Source organism: Malurus melanocephalus, unplaced genomic scaffold (genome assembly GCF_030028575.1).
Source record: "Malurus melanocephalus ecotype Western Australia unplaced genomic scaffold, MMel_1.1 scaffold_141, whole genome shotgun sequence".
Taxonomy (NCBI): Eukaryota; Metazoa; Chordata; class Aves; order Passeriformes; family Maluridae; genus Malurus; species Malurus melanocephalus.
The window spans coordinates 593,338-611,452 of record NW_026623373.1 but is presented as its reverse complement, the minus strand read 5'-3'; the positions used below and the strand labels follow the sequence as shown (position 1 = coordinate 611,452).

The window sequence follows — 18,115 nt, the reverse complement described above, 5'->3', positions numbered from 1 at the left end:
ATTTCAGATCRGTGAGCCCTGGATCACTCTTTTTAGTCTGAAGCATTTATTTTAGGGTCTCATTTCTCTTCTGCAAATGGTATTTCAAACAACTGCTCACAATATAGCTAAATTCTCAGAAAATGCAACCTTATGCATTCTATTAGTATGGTTCTAGTATCTGAGCACACAGGACATAAAAACCCTTTCAAAGACTAGACTAAAGGTCGTTAAGACCAAACCCATTACCCAAACATGACTTGCTTCCATTTATTGTCTCATTTCAGTCAAGTGCTGCTTCTTAACCGTGCAAATTATTCAAATTTATATGTTYATGACTGTCTATTATTACATTAAATGGATATTTCAATTTCAATAAGTGCATAAACCATATGTGTTTTGAAATCCACATTCTCAGACATGTATACAGTGAAGTAAAGAATTTCCAATACAAGCCAAGAATTTAAAGAAAAAAAATTTTATCTTTAGAAGTGCTCTTCTATATTTCTAAGGTAAGAGAATGAKCAATGCATTTTCATATTTTTCAGTGCACTGACTGCAACAACCCACTAGAAACCATAACTTTAAGTAAGAGAAGATATAAACTTTAACATATTTACACTGATATATATTTAKAAAGCATTGATTTTTCTCCTTGTGCCTTGAGCAGAAGTGAAATTTGCATGTCTGCATTTGTTTAACAAGAGTAACTTCAACTTGCAGAGTCCTGACATTCCCATATATATCTCTGTCTGAATGCTTCCACATTTGACTGATAGTTTTACAACCCTACAAACAGTGATTGCTTTTCAAATGTATCAGCATAATAGGCAAAGAACCAAAATCAATGTGTACTCCACAGAAACAGTGATTTTAGGAATCCTAACATCACACTACAGTAACAGTTAGCCATCCTAGGGTGAGGGGGATCTGAAGACTACGACGCAGCAGAAGATAACACTCAATGGCTGAGCCTGATTTGATGTCTGACATGCTGTTATTTAATAATATATCAAGCCAGACTAATATCTGTTTGTCCTCTGGCTGCAGCGCAATCAAAAGTAGTCTGATTACATTATCTTTGAGGACCTGAATAAAAAGMTGGGGTTTGTTTCTTGTACTGCTAATATAGTCACAAACACTGCTGCACGCATGCCCTGAAGACTCTGACTGCCATTAAGAGAGAGAAGAAAAAAATTAAGGAATAACTAGTATATAAGAATTATTTATGTCTCAAAGAAAAACTTAACCAGACAAATAATACTGTATGCATAATATGTCCTAAATGAATGATATATGGAACCAATTACAAGTTTCCCTACAAATGCATAGCCCTAGTTACTTGCAGATGCAGATCCTCAAAGTCGTTTGGAAAAGGAACACAGAGTGACCTTGAGGACAATTGCTGAGTTATTATTGCACTGAAAAAAAATCTCCTGTTTTTACAGAGAGTTTATTCACAACAAAACTTCTTGTGTGCATGCCCTTGCATGACAATATTATTTTAAAAAAATACTTTGCCTAAAGAACCTAGCATATTAAAAATTGTAATAAAATCTTCCATGTATTTTATTTGAGTAGAAAACTGGAGCTGGGCCAGGATATTTCACTTTGTAGCAGGCAAGAAGAGAGTTGTATTTATGGAACTGCAGTCCATCTCTGAATTACATGTATTTGACTCAACAGTCACTCACAGACAGAAAAGTTTTTCCAATAGTATATCTTAGAGTAATAGCTTTAGCTAGCTGGTACTGTGGGATTAAACTTCTTCAGTAGCTCATCAGCCACAGTTTAGCCCAGTCAAGATAAATTAAGGTCAGAGGTTGGGGTACAGCTGCCTTTAGCTGATGAGTTCTGGGATAAGCAGTGCAAGTTGTCTATTGCTGTCACAGAAAAAGAAAATGTGCAGAAACACATGTTTCTCTTCAGCGTATATGGATGAGCTTAACACAAAAGCTTTCTCTTTACCCCTTCCCCATTAACTTTTTTGCAGAAGTTTGTCTGTTCTAAATWTTTAAGCATATATTGGTACTCTAAAGTATTATTGAAACAGCTTTTGCCAGACCTACCTGTGGAGTGCTTACTTTTCTTAAACTTTCTCWGCTATGCTTTGATATCTGCTTCACCTGCTGTGCCTGCAGTCACGCAGGGTATGTTCTGCGGTTGCTTCATCCCATATTCTCATTTGAGATGTTATCAAAACTTCATCAGCTGGGACATGGCATTGCAATGGAGAACAGAATAAGGTAGCTAATGGGACAGCATCCAGGGAGGGACATGGACAAGGACAAATGGAAACACAGTGGAAGGAGTAATAAAGAATTGGGAGGTAAAGTTAAGGAAGGAAAGGCAAAGAAAAAGCAGAAGGTTTGGGGACACAGGGCAGTTATAAAAGCGTTCTGGAAGTAGAATGTTAGGTCAAGTTCTGTGGAAAAGGGAGTAAGGTAAACAGATAATGGCAGAAAATGGAGAACAGAAAAAGGGAAGAAGGAAGAAAAAAAAAAAAAACAAACAGGAAGCCATAGTGAGCTTTTTTAGTATTTTAGAACATGTTCACCTTAGTCAGTAATTTCCAGATATAACAGTAAAAAAAAAGCTTTGACTATTTAAATAATAAAGGTTTTTAAAATCTCAGGATGAGAATGCAAAATCTTTGAACTTCTAACTGTGCCTTCATCCCCTTGCAGGTAAATACATTAATTAACTTCCACTGAGTCCATTTCACCAAAGTTAGGTAGGGCCATTGGGATTCTCCCCCAAAAAAGTACTTTCTCTTCTTAGATGCAAAAAATTGCTTAGTTCACAAGAAAAAACATTCAAGACACTTCTCAAAACTCATCAGTCACATAGATAGAACAATGTGATACTAACTGATAAAACTGATAATAACAAAACAAGTGAATGGAAACTGTAATGGAATTGTAGAATTGCTTTGAATATTCTTTTCCTCCTTTGAAATGTCAGCATGTTTCTATTCGAAACAATAAAATCAAACTAAGTATCAAAAACTAGTTGCTAATGGCACGTTTCATTAGGTAGACATTTATTCCCTTTTCAGCTAGTCATGGGAAGCAGCTAGAGTTTTTTAAAGATACACTAAAGATACTCTGAAGTATTAGAAGCAGACAACAGAACAGCAGACTGCTCCTTGTAACATCTTCCTGGTAAGGTATTCAAGTTAGTAAAAAAAAGGAAAAAAGAAAAAGCAAATATAGCAAACCTAAGAATATGGCAAAGCAGCCTATTTTTGGCTACCTACTTATAAAAACCTGACTAGTAATCATATTCTGAACAATCTAAAATAAACATGCATAGATAGTTCTGGAAGATTCAAATAGTCAAAGTGCTGTCCTCTAGGATTAAATRAAATTCTGCAGCTGCCATCACTTATATTGAGCTAATACAAGCATTTCAAGATTCAGGCATAGAAATAAAATTTGCAGCAACACTTTGAACATAAAAGCTCAATACACAGAGWGTGGAGTGAAAACATACTATTTAAAAGACAATCCTATTTCATTCTAATAGGTCTAATATGCTTTTTAAATWTCAGTGGACATCCATGAAGAGAAAAATAACTATCTTAGACAGCTTGCCAAAATCAGCACTCAATCAGCCATCCAGAAGATAAATTTTAAATAAATGCTTACTCAGGTTTTATAAATCAGCATTTACAYTCAGAAAAATGCAAAATATAGCGGGCATCAGCATCAGCCAAGAGTTTAGCTTAGCATAGACCATATGGGAGGATGTCCCTATAGGCTGTGTATCTTGTACTAGCATGGCATCTGCAGTACATAGCAACACTTTATGGGATGTAATAACACCTTCTGCTCTTAGCCTTTCTAAGTTATAAAACAAATGATTAAGTGATTTCACCATAAGCAGCCTCATGGAACACAGACAGGAAGGGATGAAAATAGACAGTTATCACTCCACATGTCAGGCACCTTGTAAGCCAATACATTAAGAGTTACAGCCTAAGTTTATGCTTTTTTTAAGAAAACCATATTGCTTTTAAAAAGAAATATAATTAGAAAAATGAGTGGCGGCTCTTGGACCTCTTAGGTTCCTTCCAGTGCTTATGCCAGTAGATTAGTACATTCAATGAAAATATAACAAAATCAATGTAAACCTCAGTTATCAAGAAAGTGTTATAATGCTTTGAAATTATTCTGTTAGGTAGAATGTAGTAATGTACCATTCAYAGCATCAGGCTACAAATTCTGAATCACCAGTCTGGACTTACCCAAAGAAACAGAGACAGAAAGAAAYAATAAACCCATCCACTATTTCATCACAGGAGAAAATAAATGCAGAAGAAAAGATACATGAGAAGTTTTTTCTAGTTTATCAAATGTTTTCTGACACGTGCTCTTCCCTAATAAAAATAGTCCATCTGGCTCTTGCCTTGTCCTGTCCTATGCTGAAAGCACTGAGTAGGAAATGCTACACTGAAGTTATAAACCCCTCCAAAAATGCCTTCAGAATGSTATATCTTGTGAGAGCTCCCTTATGCAGTCTGCATACAAAATGAAAGTTCTACTAACAAAGCTAGCCCAAGACAGTACCAAATTGGAGATTAGTTTTAAAAATTTCTGCAGWGATGACATGTTCTAACACAACAGGGTTTAATCAATTACATCAGTCTTGTTTTATTACAATATWAAATTTAGTATACTATTGCTTTAACATTCTTCACTGATGTGGAAAGACCATTTGACCAAACTGTGTTCATCAAATACTTGAAATTATTTTTCAGAATTATAAARCATGGATTATCCAGAAAACCAGAAATTCAAATTTCATACTGCTTTTCCTTAAAGATTTTTAACCTTAAAAGCCTTGACTCTCTAATCACACCCCTTAACACATAAAATGCATCTCCAGGTAATCTCATCCTGTTTAAGCAGGGGAAATCCTTTCAGAGTTTTCTCAACATCTATAAAAGGTGTTTTGTTTTTTGGCCTCAGACAACCTTGGATCATCATAGATTTTTCACCCCCAGAATTAATTTTGATTAATATTCTAAAAATCAATATTCTTTTCTCTGTAATGAGTATCTACCTAACAGATTATTTCTAATTGTTTAGAGTAAAAGAAACACAACTGCACTGGTTATAAAAGAGGTCCTCTAATTTTATGCAGCTGAATTTCCTCAAACCTTCCTATTAAATTGACTCCTGAAAAGATTACGGATTTTAAGTATTCATCATTTGAGAAGTTCCAATAACCTCAGCAGGGTTATGGGTCCTGAGCACCCTGAACAAAAATCATATGATCTCTAAACATCTGAAGGTAAGTCGTCAGCCCTGAGCAGGGCTTTCRAAGAACTCTCTTTCATGGCCTAACATTCCACGTGAATTTCCATTCATATGTCAAGAATGCTATTCGGATATTTTCTTAAAAGGGAATAAAAAGAAAGAAGATGTTTTCATGTATGCTACATGAACATACAGGTTGTCCAATATCACTAAAACGTGGTGGGTCAGTAGCTACTTCCTCCTTGAAAACGGTCACTCATTTCCTAATCTGCTTCATGCACTAAGGTCATTCCAGAACTAATCAGTAATGAAARAGTAACACATCTTCTTTCAGCAGAACAACTGCTAACTCATTTAATATCTAAAAGGATTAAATAAAATTTTTAAATAGCATGTCTTAGTTTAATTATCAGTCAAGTCATGCCAAATGAAACACACCCAGGCAACAAATGTAATTATAATGAAATAGGAGGGCCACTTTTTCCCCATTCCAATCACTGATATAGATCTCTCACCATTCTCAGTGTGAACATAGGTYGTTTTGGCCTAAACTCATAGGTAATTACATTAAAAGAGGGAAATTTAATGCTTAGTTTTTTGGCATTGCCTTTAGCTTTGAACAGAATTTTCTAGATCTTGTTTTTCTACTTGGAGGTTTTTTGTAAGTGTTCTTCCCTACAACTCCTATTTGCATCTGTGACTGCTTTCTTCCAGTTTTGCTCTCGAAGGATAAAGAGATAAAAAAGATTCATAGATGGGGCTGGGAGGCAGAATACTAARTTTGCAGGGATGCACCGAATGTTTTTCCATAATATTGTCACTGCTGTATGTGAATGAGATCACACAGAAAGAACCAACAACACTCATCTCTAGCCGGAGGTAGAACAGAAACTCTTGGTTAAAGAATAAGAACTGAACAGAAACTCTTGGTTAAAAAAAAAAAAAAAAAAAAAAAAAAAAAAAAAAAAAAAAAAAAAAAAAAAAAAAAAAAAAGTAATAAAGACAGAGAAAAAAGAACCGGGCAAACCTGTGCCAGAAGAAATGAATTATTCAGAATTGTCAACAACCAGGATATCAAGCTCTTACTAATCTTTGTCAACAGTGATACCTGTTTGCGAGGTACAATGAAGGAGGATGCAATCAGGAGCCTTTTCTCCTGTTTACTGATAGCCCAAGGAAAGGTCTATTTTGCAGTTTCTGTTKGATATTGAGGCAATTAATGCTGATTCCATAAATGCTTCTCCCGACAAGGGCTTGTTTATAACAGCTGTGTTCAAACCTTCCTGACTTAGGAGGGGAGGAGGAATTTTCTACATACAGCTGCAGGCATTGACTACACAACCTTCAAATAACTCTCCATGATAATTYTAAACTAAGAGAAAATCATAGAATCATAGGGTGTTAAGGATTGGAATGGAATTTAAAGATCATCTGATCTCCATTTCCCTGTCATGGACAGGGACACCTCTCACTAGACCAGGCCTTATCCAACCTGGCCTTGAACACTGTCAGGGCTGGGGCATGCACAACCTCCCCAGGAAACCTGTACCAGTATCTCACCACACACAGAGCAAAGAATTTCTTCCTTATAAGCAGTTTACATTTCCCTTTGTCATATCACTACAGACACATCAACACAAAGCAATCAGTGGAAGAGTTGTCACACTTGCTTTGGTACTTTTGGAATCTGGGATTAACCCATCTATTCCATTTCATGTAGTAATAATCAAGGGCCAGCTTTTCCACCATGAAAGAATGGGGAAGGCCAGCATGGTGAGGACAGGAAAGTATGTCAACAGCAAGCAGTTAGACACATCGACACAGGAAATGGTTTTAATGAAAATAGACTCCTACTCTTCTGCTTGTATTTTACCTCATCACCTGAATTTCCATGCAGACTGGCTCTGAGCTGTAATGCTCTTGTTCTGCATAGGCAGGAAGCTGAATTCCAGCCTATGTCAGCAGGACATAATGCTGCCTGTGGAGTTGCACAAGCCAGCTCTAATTCTGGAGGCAGTATAGCTGCACTACAGAAGTGTTCTGCCACAGATAATTAGACCAACCACCGCATCATGTTGTGGGAACATTCCCTAGGAGAGTTCCTGAGATCTGACATTACATTTCTCTTAGATTTTAATTTCCAAAGTGTTGTATCTTTTGTTGAACCTAGACTGCTTCATGGCCTTTGAAACTTTTGAACGCTGAGCTTTCCCTTCTCAACTAACTCAGAGCACCCAAACCTGGTTTGGTTTTGGTAGGGCCCTAACTACTATCGCAGACTATTGGTTTCTTACTAAGCTCCAGGCTATTTTGTGAAATATTTCAAAGTTAACAGAAAACATGATTGTCAACTTCTAATCCAGGCAGATGTCCAAATCGCAACATAGTTCAATGAGGAACTCAGAATGATATGGGAGATGAGTAAAAATACCTTGTCTTTGTAATGCAAGCTTATGTCACTTGCAGTGATTTCCCACATCTTCCCACACTGTGTTATACCAAGAAATCTCTTTACTGTTTGAAACCCCCAGCAGTCCAATAGTTTTATAAACAGTTACAGAAACAGTACCTGCTATTCCTGAACTAGAACAGCCAGTTATTACTCATATCCTTCACCTGGAGGTTTCTTTTACATTTTCCAAGTCTTTCACTTTGAAAAAAAGAGCTTTCACGCTTTGATTTACAAGTGATACTCTGGTACTCTGAGGAGCACTTTACACTGCAGGGTGGATGAATTTACCAGTTCATATTCCACTAATGCCTACCCTGACATGAGGAACTTCTTTAAGAAGTTTTCAATAGATCTGAAAACAGATTTTGATTTTAAGTCTCCTGAATTACATAAGGAGATAAGCCTCTCTTAACCACACATGTACATTCAATCTTGATTTGTCATCTAGATACTGTCCTCAAGTATCAAATATTTGGTTAGAACATCAGCATTACCGTGTTTATGCCCATGCCTGCTTTAAATTTATGATCGGTCATAGCAGTTCAGATTTTTTTTCTACTCACGTAGCTAGCTGCCCCTTAAGAATCCCAAACTATAAAAGCCTATTGTAGGGGTACAYAATCTCTATTGAATAGAAATAATGAAAAATAAGATTAAAATGTTCTAGAATGCAATCACGACCATAAGGTTATGCAATTATTTCTCTTAGGAAAATCTGGACTTCTATAATGACATACCACCTTCTTAAGATTGCTGTGTTCATATATTTTTCTGAGACTGTAAGGACTGACTTGTGTGTTCAACTTTATAGAATTTTGGCATGCAAGCAGGTTAAAACTAGAGAATGGTTGTCAGTGCTTGAGAAGGAATTGCATTAACTATTGTAAGSTTGCCTCTCWMWMTSTGTKTTTTTTTCTGYGCAATGYTAGTTTAGCAATATTATTTAGCAAAACAAGAGACTCCTGCAAAACTTTCTAAAAGGAATGGAAAAATATCCCTTTCCAGATACAGGAAGAAGAAATTACTACAGAAGAAATGCTGACCCTACTGACTTACTGTCTGCTTTTTAAATAATGCTCTTCTCTTTGGATTCAGCTTCTGAACAGCAGGCTCCAGTTTATCACAAACTGCTTGCCAGACACTTCTTCCAAGATTYTAACATGCATTAGGAAATATTAGCAGGATGACAAATAGACCTGGAAACCCCTTGTTGATCAAGTTATACTGAAACTTTCACACCTGTCTTTGTTTTTCTTTGTTCTGTTTATTTTTTCATACCTAGCCACCAACCCAAACAACATCCAGTAGATGCCCATTATGATGTTCTGTCAAAGCTTCTCCATTCACAGTCTTTCTGAGCAGCTTTGCATTTCTGCTGCTTCAGACAGACAGCAATGCTTGTATGTCACATGTAACCAGCAGAAATGAAAGCCAGATATTAAACTTACTATTTCCTTACTTTGATTTGTGAACATGAACAGTAATCTGCATGAATGAATGAATGAATGAATGAATGAATGTTCAGCTTTAATCTACTGTACAGCTGCTGATGCAAAAATTCTTTTCAAAAATTGGAGAAACAATGCATATACAAATATTTCCAGAAACTGAAAAATGTTAAATAGCAATAAATTGGCAAGTAGCTTGCAACTTCAGAAGGCAGATTTATATTGCTGTTAAATCTCTTTTGATAATATTAAACAAGGCCATGATTCAAAATTTTTAAATACATGCTGTACTTATTTCTATGGAAACTAAAAGTTTGTGTTCATTTAAACCTGCACACCAAGCAAGCCTTACAAAATCCATATTACCTGTTTCAGAAGGAAAAGTGCCCAATTCTCAGAGTCACTTATCACATCACACCAGAAGTGCTTTCATACATCCARCCTACACACCACACCAACTAAACTTCACAATGAATAAAAGGAAAAGAAATAGCTTACAGCATTTTCTTGGACAATAAAYAGCCTGTCACCAAGGGGATGAATAAGGACTCTGGATTCATAAGGCTGACCCTTGAAAAAGCTCTCATCCACGTATACAATCACCAACCCCATGAACTGTGTGTGCACACATACACACAATTACAGGSAGACGAGCACAATCCAGAACACACTGGTGACTGAAAGGCTTGTTCTCAGGTACCAGGATCACTGTCCTGAAGTCTTTTGAGAAGAAAAGTAACTGATCATCAGATTAAAACAGGTGTGCAACACTCCCATTATGCATTTTTCAGGGAAATACTTCTGTTTGAGTATATTTTGAAGAAAAGTTTAGAAGTGATCCTCCAATGAAAAACTTTTCACTCTTCCCTGAAATGAAGTAGGATCATTTTCAGCTGTAATCACAAAACTGCAAGGGAATGAAAACAATTTTAAAATCATGTGGAGAAAAAAATAGAAAAAAATTACACACAGATGAGTGTTTTTCTGAAATTATCTGCTGTACATTCTTTGTTGCAGTTGCTTGTTTTTTCATATGTACCTAATGTAATTCCATAGATAGGTTATAGGATAATAAAAAGTTTGGGGTACTTTTAGTGTAATAATTACATTCCTTCAGCTGCAGCTTSTCATTTCAATATGGCTGCACCTTCTCCACATTTGATTCTACATGGTGTAGTACCTTCTCAATTTCCTGCTWACACATCATGAAATAGATAAAATGATATAGAGCACTTTCACATTCAGATCAATCTTATCATGTAATCCTGGGGTGGAGTTAGCTTCTTTACCTGTCTCATTTACTGCTAGGAAAAAAACTTGTTGCAGGAACCAACTGTGATGGCCAGTTTTTGGTCTTCATTCTTGACTGCAGTCATGAAGCCTTGTTGAGAAGGAATCTGTTAAAAAAGGGGATGTTGCTCCTTTCCTGGGGATGGCACTGAGCTTCCTCAGAGGAAAAAGGTCAAGCCAAGGAACCAACATAACAGTGGAGAGCTGAGAGCAACTCATTTGAGAAGGTGAAGAAAAGATTGCAAGGAACACATAATCACACCTCAGAGCTTATGGGCCTTTTTTGTTTTTTCTAAGGGCCCCTCAGGATGGTGCTAAATCAGGAGGTTTGTATGTTTTCTGGAAACAAAAATCAACTCCAGGAAGGCATTTCTTTACAACGCTTTCTTATTTGTATTGCCTTTCCTAAGCTATTTGACTTTGCTTAAAAAGCTAACTAATCTAGTTCTATTCTAATATTTAATTTACTTATTTAGTTGTTTATTTAAAAGTATGTTGGTTTCCTTTGAAGAGCTCCTTATAAGAGAATTTTACAGACATCTACTTTAAAAACATGCCTGACTTGGGGTGCCATTAATTAAAAAGTRAGTTCTCAAATAAGGAAACCTTCAGAAGTTCCTGGCAAAAAGAAACAAACAAAACTGACACCAAGGAAAATAGCTAATAACAACATTGAGCTGTATCTAGCCTGTTGGTCTTGCAACTTCAGGGATTTGGCTATCAATTCAAGAACTCAACCCTGCCAAGCTTTTACCTCTGACTGCTGACAGACAACCATCTACCAGAAGGTATAAGAAGTGCCTCACGAATAAAAAAAGTCAGATTCAATCCAGCTATTTGAAAAAAGGAAAGCCAAACCCACAGCACCAACCACCTCTCTGGAACCCCATTAGTCTCAACACTGTCARTGCGGTCTCAAACTGTGACATTGCCCAGGCAAGCTGTGGATGCCCCATCCCTGGAAATCTTCAAATCAGGTTGRATGGGGCTTTGAGCAATTTTRGCTAGAGGAAGGCTGGAAGCCCCATGGMAGAGGGGTTGGAACTCAATGATCTTTAGGGTAATTTCCAACCTAAACCACTCTGTGGCTCTATGAATACTCATGTATTTTTTACTAATCCTTTATTTAAATCTAAATGTTATAAATGTTACTTGGAAGCTTATGCTTTTGAAGTTAGTCTGAAGTTGATCCTTTCTAATTTTAACAACGGCACACTGAATAATGCAGATTTATTTCAGGGCGACATTCATCCTCATTGTCATGACAGAAGTATACCAGACCAGCAGCAATTTCTGGAGCAACACACGCAGGAAGGTGGGAAGCTGCACAGGACTAGGGCATGGGGGAACTGTCCAGCAGTGCAGGGAAAACATTAAATTTCGCTTCTCTACTTGCAACTTCTTCTACAGTTGTGCCAATCACGAAATCCATGCCAGGTAATATTWTTTCCCTGAGAGCCCTCTCTGCAGTCTTTACTGAAGCTCAGATGTGTCATGAGAATCCTCTCATGCTTCTTTTTCTGTTTTATTCATGCCAATGTTCAACAGATGGAAAATACCAAAAGCTGATTAAGGTAAGCAGTTGCTAAAGGATATTCAGCCCGTTGCACTAACCAAAAAGAATTAAAGTGTCATTTTTTGAGTCATAATTTACAATAGAAACTTCTCCTTCCATATCTAAATTCTGCTGTATTTTTGAAAKGTAGGCTAGCTAATATGAAAAGTATTTCTTTAATAATGTTGGATTTAATTGCACAAAGTAAAGAAAAGTGCATTTCACACTCTTAAATTATGGATTACAGTCTTCTTCTTCAGCYGAGCTATGAGATCATACAGTGCATTAAATGTTAATTAGGGTATTTTCTTTCAGTTTCTCCATAAATTTAAGGACATGGGAATGAATTCTGCAGAACAACCTGGGCAAAACTCTCTTCCATTTTATCTAGGATGAAAATGACAGGTATGGTAGCACTGCACTTGAACAGCATTTTTTTCTGAGTAAAAACTATAAAAATTTGAACTGACTTACCAAAAAGTTCTCTCATTCAGAAAAATATGCCAGGAAAAATATTTGAAATAATACACTAAACTGGATAACAGACTTTTGACTGGTTTGGAGATCTTTGCTTGCCATGGTAATTGTACTTTCAAAAGATATTTTCTTTTTTTTTTTTTTGTAAAGCACAAAATGCATTTCTGATGGCTCAGTTGAAGTCACATTATCTCAATGGAACTCTTCAGTAAACACAACTGCAAACTAAAGATGAGCAAGCCTCATAATGTTTTTTTTTGAAACATCATTCATCCTTGCTACAGACTCTTCTGTTTTGAGTAACAAAAGACAAGTAAGAAAAAACATGGAGAATATTCTAAATTAATATCACATTGTACAGCTAGACCATTGACAAATTAGTTTAATTAATGCTTTGATCAATTTTTAAGCATACTCATTAGAGGTTCTACACCCCACTCTTAAACATAGCTGAGCCATTCAGCAATAAACCTAGCACAGTGACTCGTGTTTTAACTATGACTTTCAAATCTTTAAAAAACCACCACAGAGAGAGAGATTGAAATCCTTTCTTWACTAGGTTTGGTGGGAAATGGAGGTATTTCAATAGGGCAAAATGACATAAGGGAATGGTATTAAAATATTCAGTTGTACTGAAAGCAATGCTGAAACATCATAACCAAACCCACACACTACACTGTTGGTAGAATTTATTTTTACATGCTCACCAGGTAACACTAGGTTATCTCAAAATCCAGAGCTGAAATAATAGGACATATTTCATAAATCACTGTAACTGTCAATTAGTAATTGAAATAGAAAGCTGGTGAAGGCCTTGGCCACAGCAAGGCAGCCATGACCTTGGATGATTAATGCAAATGACCAGGACTGATAAGTCAAACTGATACTCTAAAAGAATATAAAAACATGCATATCTGAAAACAAAATACATTTCTTGTATGCTTTTACTTCAAAAGCAAAAAGAACACATTCCCATGTCTCAGTAGCTTCTTTAGAATTACAAATTATCTAACTAAGGTTAATGAGATCAGTCCAATGAGATGTTATAATGGATTTTTATCTCGACTGTTGCAATGGTATTTCAAAGAATTTATTTATTGCACAGACAATTGTTTTTGATGGTCTCTACAAAGATGTTTTAAATTTTGAAGTCATGTTTTTTGTMAGATTTTTTTAAAAAGCTTACGTTTGATTATTTGGGAGTAAATATAATTCATGTAATAACAATATCCAGATGTTCCACCTGTCAAAAATAATACAATCTAAAAGTTATAATTAAGCACCAAATAGCATTACATAGAGCACCACTCCCAGATTCAAAACCAGTTCCCCCAAGAATAACAAATATTTCTATAAATAAAGAAAAATAAAGGTGATAAAGTAAGACTTCATGAAAAACACAAAGATTACTTGTCAATTATTCGCAGAAAATGCAAACTTTATAATTTGCTATACTCAAAAATCTGGGTTTTTTTCTGCAGAAGATATCAATGCTTCTTCCCCATAGTGCTTTATTACTGTGGTGTTTCCTTGACAAAAAAATKACAATTTCTTTTCCCTTTTTTTTCAGAATTAGCTGTCTGCCTTTGATTTATATTGTATGTCTTTACAGTGACTTTGTAAGGTCTTCACATTTTTTTATTCTCTTGACTGTAACTGAGCTGCATGTTTACTAATTCATCTTTATTTGCAGCTGGCAGATGCAAAGATGTTAGCTTCACTCAGGAGACACTGACGTGATTTCTTGAAATGTAGAAGAGTTACAATTTTCCCTTTAGCAAATGATTGCATGTTTCATTTTCAAGAAATGTGACTCCCAAGGCAAAATGAGATTATTAGACTAACTCACTTGTTTTCAAAATAAGGACTTAATAGTCAACATGCAGCTTTTTACTTCTAATAACCTTAGCTAGCTAAGTTTAGACCATGTAACTTCTGGTTAAAGCAAAAGCAGAGTGCAAGGGAACAAAGTCAGCTTGGCCACCTCATTCTGTCCTGCCTTGGACTTCACAGCTGACAGAGCTGCGAAGAGGATCCTTCTGGTTGAGGATGAAGCTGCAAAGATGAATGGAGTGAATGTTAGGCTCCCTTGTGAGCCTCTGATGATGAGGACTAACACTGGTAGCATTTTGCCCGGTTAGTTCATGGACAAATTAAGCAGGGAATGTCCTTTCTGCTGGTTCAGATTTCATGCAGAAGGTCAATTGCATGATTCCATGTCAAAACTGAAGGGGTTGTCGGTCAGTCAAGCAAAAACATCTACCTGAACCTCAACCCCCTGACAAAGACATGCTCCCCACTGAAATCATGAAACAGCTCATTTGTAATCCTTGCTTAGTGCTGTTGTACAGGATGGGGCATAAAATGAACGACTGTATTGCTCAAAAACATGCAAAAATATACCAACTCCAGGATAAAAACTATTTTAAATATTTTAATATTATTGTCATGAACAAGATCTTTAGTTAGTGGTAGTATGATGTAATCTCCCTTCCTTAGAAATAAAATTATGGGTTCTTCTGAAATAAAAAGCTTTCGAGTCATGCACATGCATGCAATAGTACTCTGCCCTGAAGTACATGCACAGGAATAATCTTTTATAGACTGAACCTGTAAAATTTAGGGTAATTGGTATAATGTCTCCAACGTGTGAGATGCCAAACCAAGCAGTGTACACTTAATGCAATACCTTTTCCCCCAAAAGTCCACATTTTCTTCATACTTAACAGGAGATAATACTTCTAGAAAANCAGTAACTCCTGTCTACTCTGCTTGCACTCCCCACCTGCAGATCAGCCTCAAAAGCCAAAACTGCATATATGTCTCTGGGGTTGAATACATGTAACCAAGTGCAGCAACAATGCATAAACAGAAAAAAGGTCAGTTATCAGAATGTATTGACAACTGCCAAATACTCTTAAACAGGCATCTAAACACACAGCAACGCATAGCAATTTTGGACATAATTATTTCTGGGCTTAATAATTCAGTGTATGATATTCTCAAACTCTTGCCATAATTTCTAAGAACGTGGATTGTTAAAAATGGAAGAAAAAATTGTTWGAATTAAAATATCATCAAAAGAAAAACAGATTATCAAGTTACTGAATTATCATTCTCTTATTTTMTGTTCATAAACACTGACAAAATGCAGGTATCCAACACGGACAATGATATACAGTATTAAGAGCCTTAAGAAAGGAAAGACCAAACTAATCCCTCTGCTAGCTTGTGAGAACCCTCCAGCACATTGGTATAAGTGGACTGATGTCACCTTACTGCTCTCCTCAGTTACTCACTAGGAGCCTGTTGCTGAATTTTTTTCCTTCAGCAGAGCTAAATAATTCATCAGGGCACAGCATTTTGTGAGCAGGCCAGACTGCAGGCATCAGGCCAAGACCAAGGTCGCCATGGAGACCTACATGCAGCTTGGTGCCCGCTCCCTCCCTTGCAGAGAGAGCCTATGAAAAACGGCATCAGCTGAGCAGCCCTGCTCATTTCAGCAGTGAACAATAGGTACAATAAAAGAAGAAAAGCAGCAGCAAAATAAGGATATAAAAGCATCTGCTGTARCTGCATTGACAGACTTAAATGACAAATGAGTCATTAAGCAGTTCCTATTTGGACTGCCACAACTATTATTTTACATGAAAGAAGTACTAACTCCCCCCATTATTACTAAGAACTATTGCTGCTCTTCAAACAAATAGATTATCCTATACATTACAAATGAAAATGATTAAAGATAGATTTTCTTTAGAACTCATTTTCCTTACTAAAAAACTCATTTTCCTTACTAAAATAAAGTTGTAGGGGTAAAATGAAATCCTAGCACAGAAATAAGATGTATAGCTTAGATTTCTTTTACCCTCTTTTGTACAGTTTCTGTCAATTACAGATTTTCAGAGTTCTCACATCACTCTTTAAAAAGACAGGTATATTCATTATATTTATTATCAAACACAAAAAAATAGCAGTCAAAAATGGAAGAAAAATCACATCAAAGAGGAAAAATGCTTTTGAATTGTGTTTATTGAAGGGTTGTTTTATTTCTCACTAAATGTTTTTCATTAACATAAAACCAGCATTTTTGTATGCTTTATCAATGAAAAAAATGAAAACACATTCTGATGTATTTACTATAGATCAGCTTAACTTCATAACCAGTATTCTTTCCTTTTTTCCTGCTTTGCAGTGTTATTCCTTGACTCTCTTGTTTTCCAGGCACCTGTTATTAAACATCACGATATTTTATTACCCAAAAACACCTCCAAAGCAAAAACCTGGTCATGTTTTTATTAGCCACATAAAGTATAAAAACCTGTATTCTGCAACCTCCTAAAGTTCTTGATTCTTTTTTTTTTTTTCTCACTTGTAACTATTTTTATTCCAAAAACCATATAAAACCACTCCCTTTAGCATATTCCCACGTCCTCAAGCTTACACATTTATTGGAAAAAGTGATTCTGTGGAATGCTGACATCACATTATATATACAGCATAGTACTATATATATAGCCTTTGCAAGCCACAGTGACCTCTCTATAAGTGATAATGGGAAAATTTACAGTATGAGACCACAAGCACATAAGTGAGAGGACCACATGGCTTCCGTGTGGCAAATCTGAAAACTGAAAAAGAGTATCTCTGACTGCTTGCCTTGGAAGGTCTTAGGGAGCCTCCCATTGCCTGCCATACACATTCCTGTTAGGGTCGTAGAATCCCRTATTTAGTATGGACCAATCCCATTATTTTTTTTCTCTGTAACTGTCAACCCCACCTTCTGCTTAGGCTCAATGTTTGCCAGCAATAGTCTCGTCTATCACATCCCCTTACAGATTTTTGTTTTACTAAAAACTGTAGTCAAAGTACAGGAGGGCTGACTGGAAATAATCGACCTCTTCTGTTTTTCAATACTCCTGCAGAGATTCTTCATGTTCAAATCAAAGTTCATGAACAGAAGTTTCACTACATTTTGCAATTGTCCCCTATGACAGCCGCATGTATGTAAGCCATACARAATTTGCGACCAAATTCTACTGAGGTACAGCTGATACAGGCCTAGTTTAAATCCCAATCCACTCACCAAAACCAACTCTATCAACATATTTCGTCTTTGCTGTCAAATATTAATGAGGTAAAAGAACTAAAAACATACATTTTTATGTTACAGAGAAGATTTTTTTTCAGAGTAATATATTGGCATTGAAACAATTCAGAAATCTGACTCTTACCATTACAAATTTTCTGGACAGAAGGCATGTGGGACATCTTTTCACTATTTCATCACACCAAAAACAAGAGTTCCCTTGTCTAGAAAGAAACTGTTAAATCACAAAAATATCTCTGCTGATGCTCTGACACACTTCAGAAAAAAAAAAATAAAAAGAGTAAAGTCACTTGCTTAATTATGAAATGTTAAAAAACCCTAATGTTAAAGCCTTTCAGCTCAGACAAGGATAGCATGATCTCTTGCTGGAAGACCAAAGACCACTACAGGAGGAAGGCAGACCTCTGAGGGGAGTTTTCATTCTCRATGATCTAACTGCAGCCTTCTAAGCCAGCTGGCAATTACATTTATTTTCCATTGGATTTGACAGGTCTGGTTTTCTTCCAAGACTGCACACAGAACAGCCTGGTTATCATGGAT

At 36.2% G+C, this 18,115-nt stretch overlaps 1 protein-coding gene across 2 annotated transcripts in view; it reads right to left on the bottom strand.

The window, feature by feature from the left end:
- The window catches only part of MMP16 (matrix metallopeptidase 16), a 166,225-nt gene that overhangs the window by 125,766 nt on the left and 22,344 nt on the right, over positions 1 to 18,115 (bottom strand). Inside the window, exon 1 of one of the 2 annotated variants that reach the window (XM_057371106.1) lies at positions 2,049 to 2,080. The exons of the other annotated variant lie outside the window; for it this stretch is intronic. The gene's annotated coding sequence lies outside the window, so the exon portion shown is untranslated. Of the gene's footprint in view, positions 1 to 2,048; positions 2,081 to 18,115 lie in introns of those variants that run through there. 2 annotated transcript variants of the gene reach the window in all.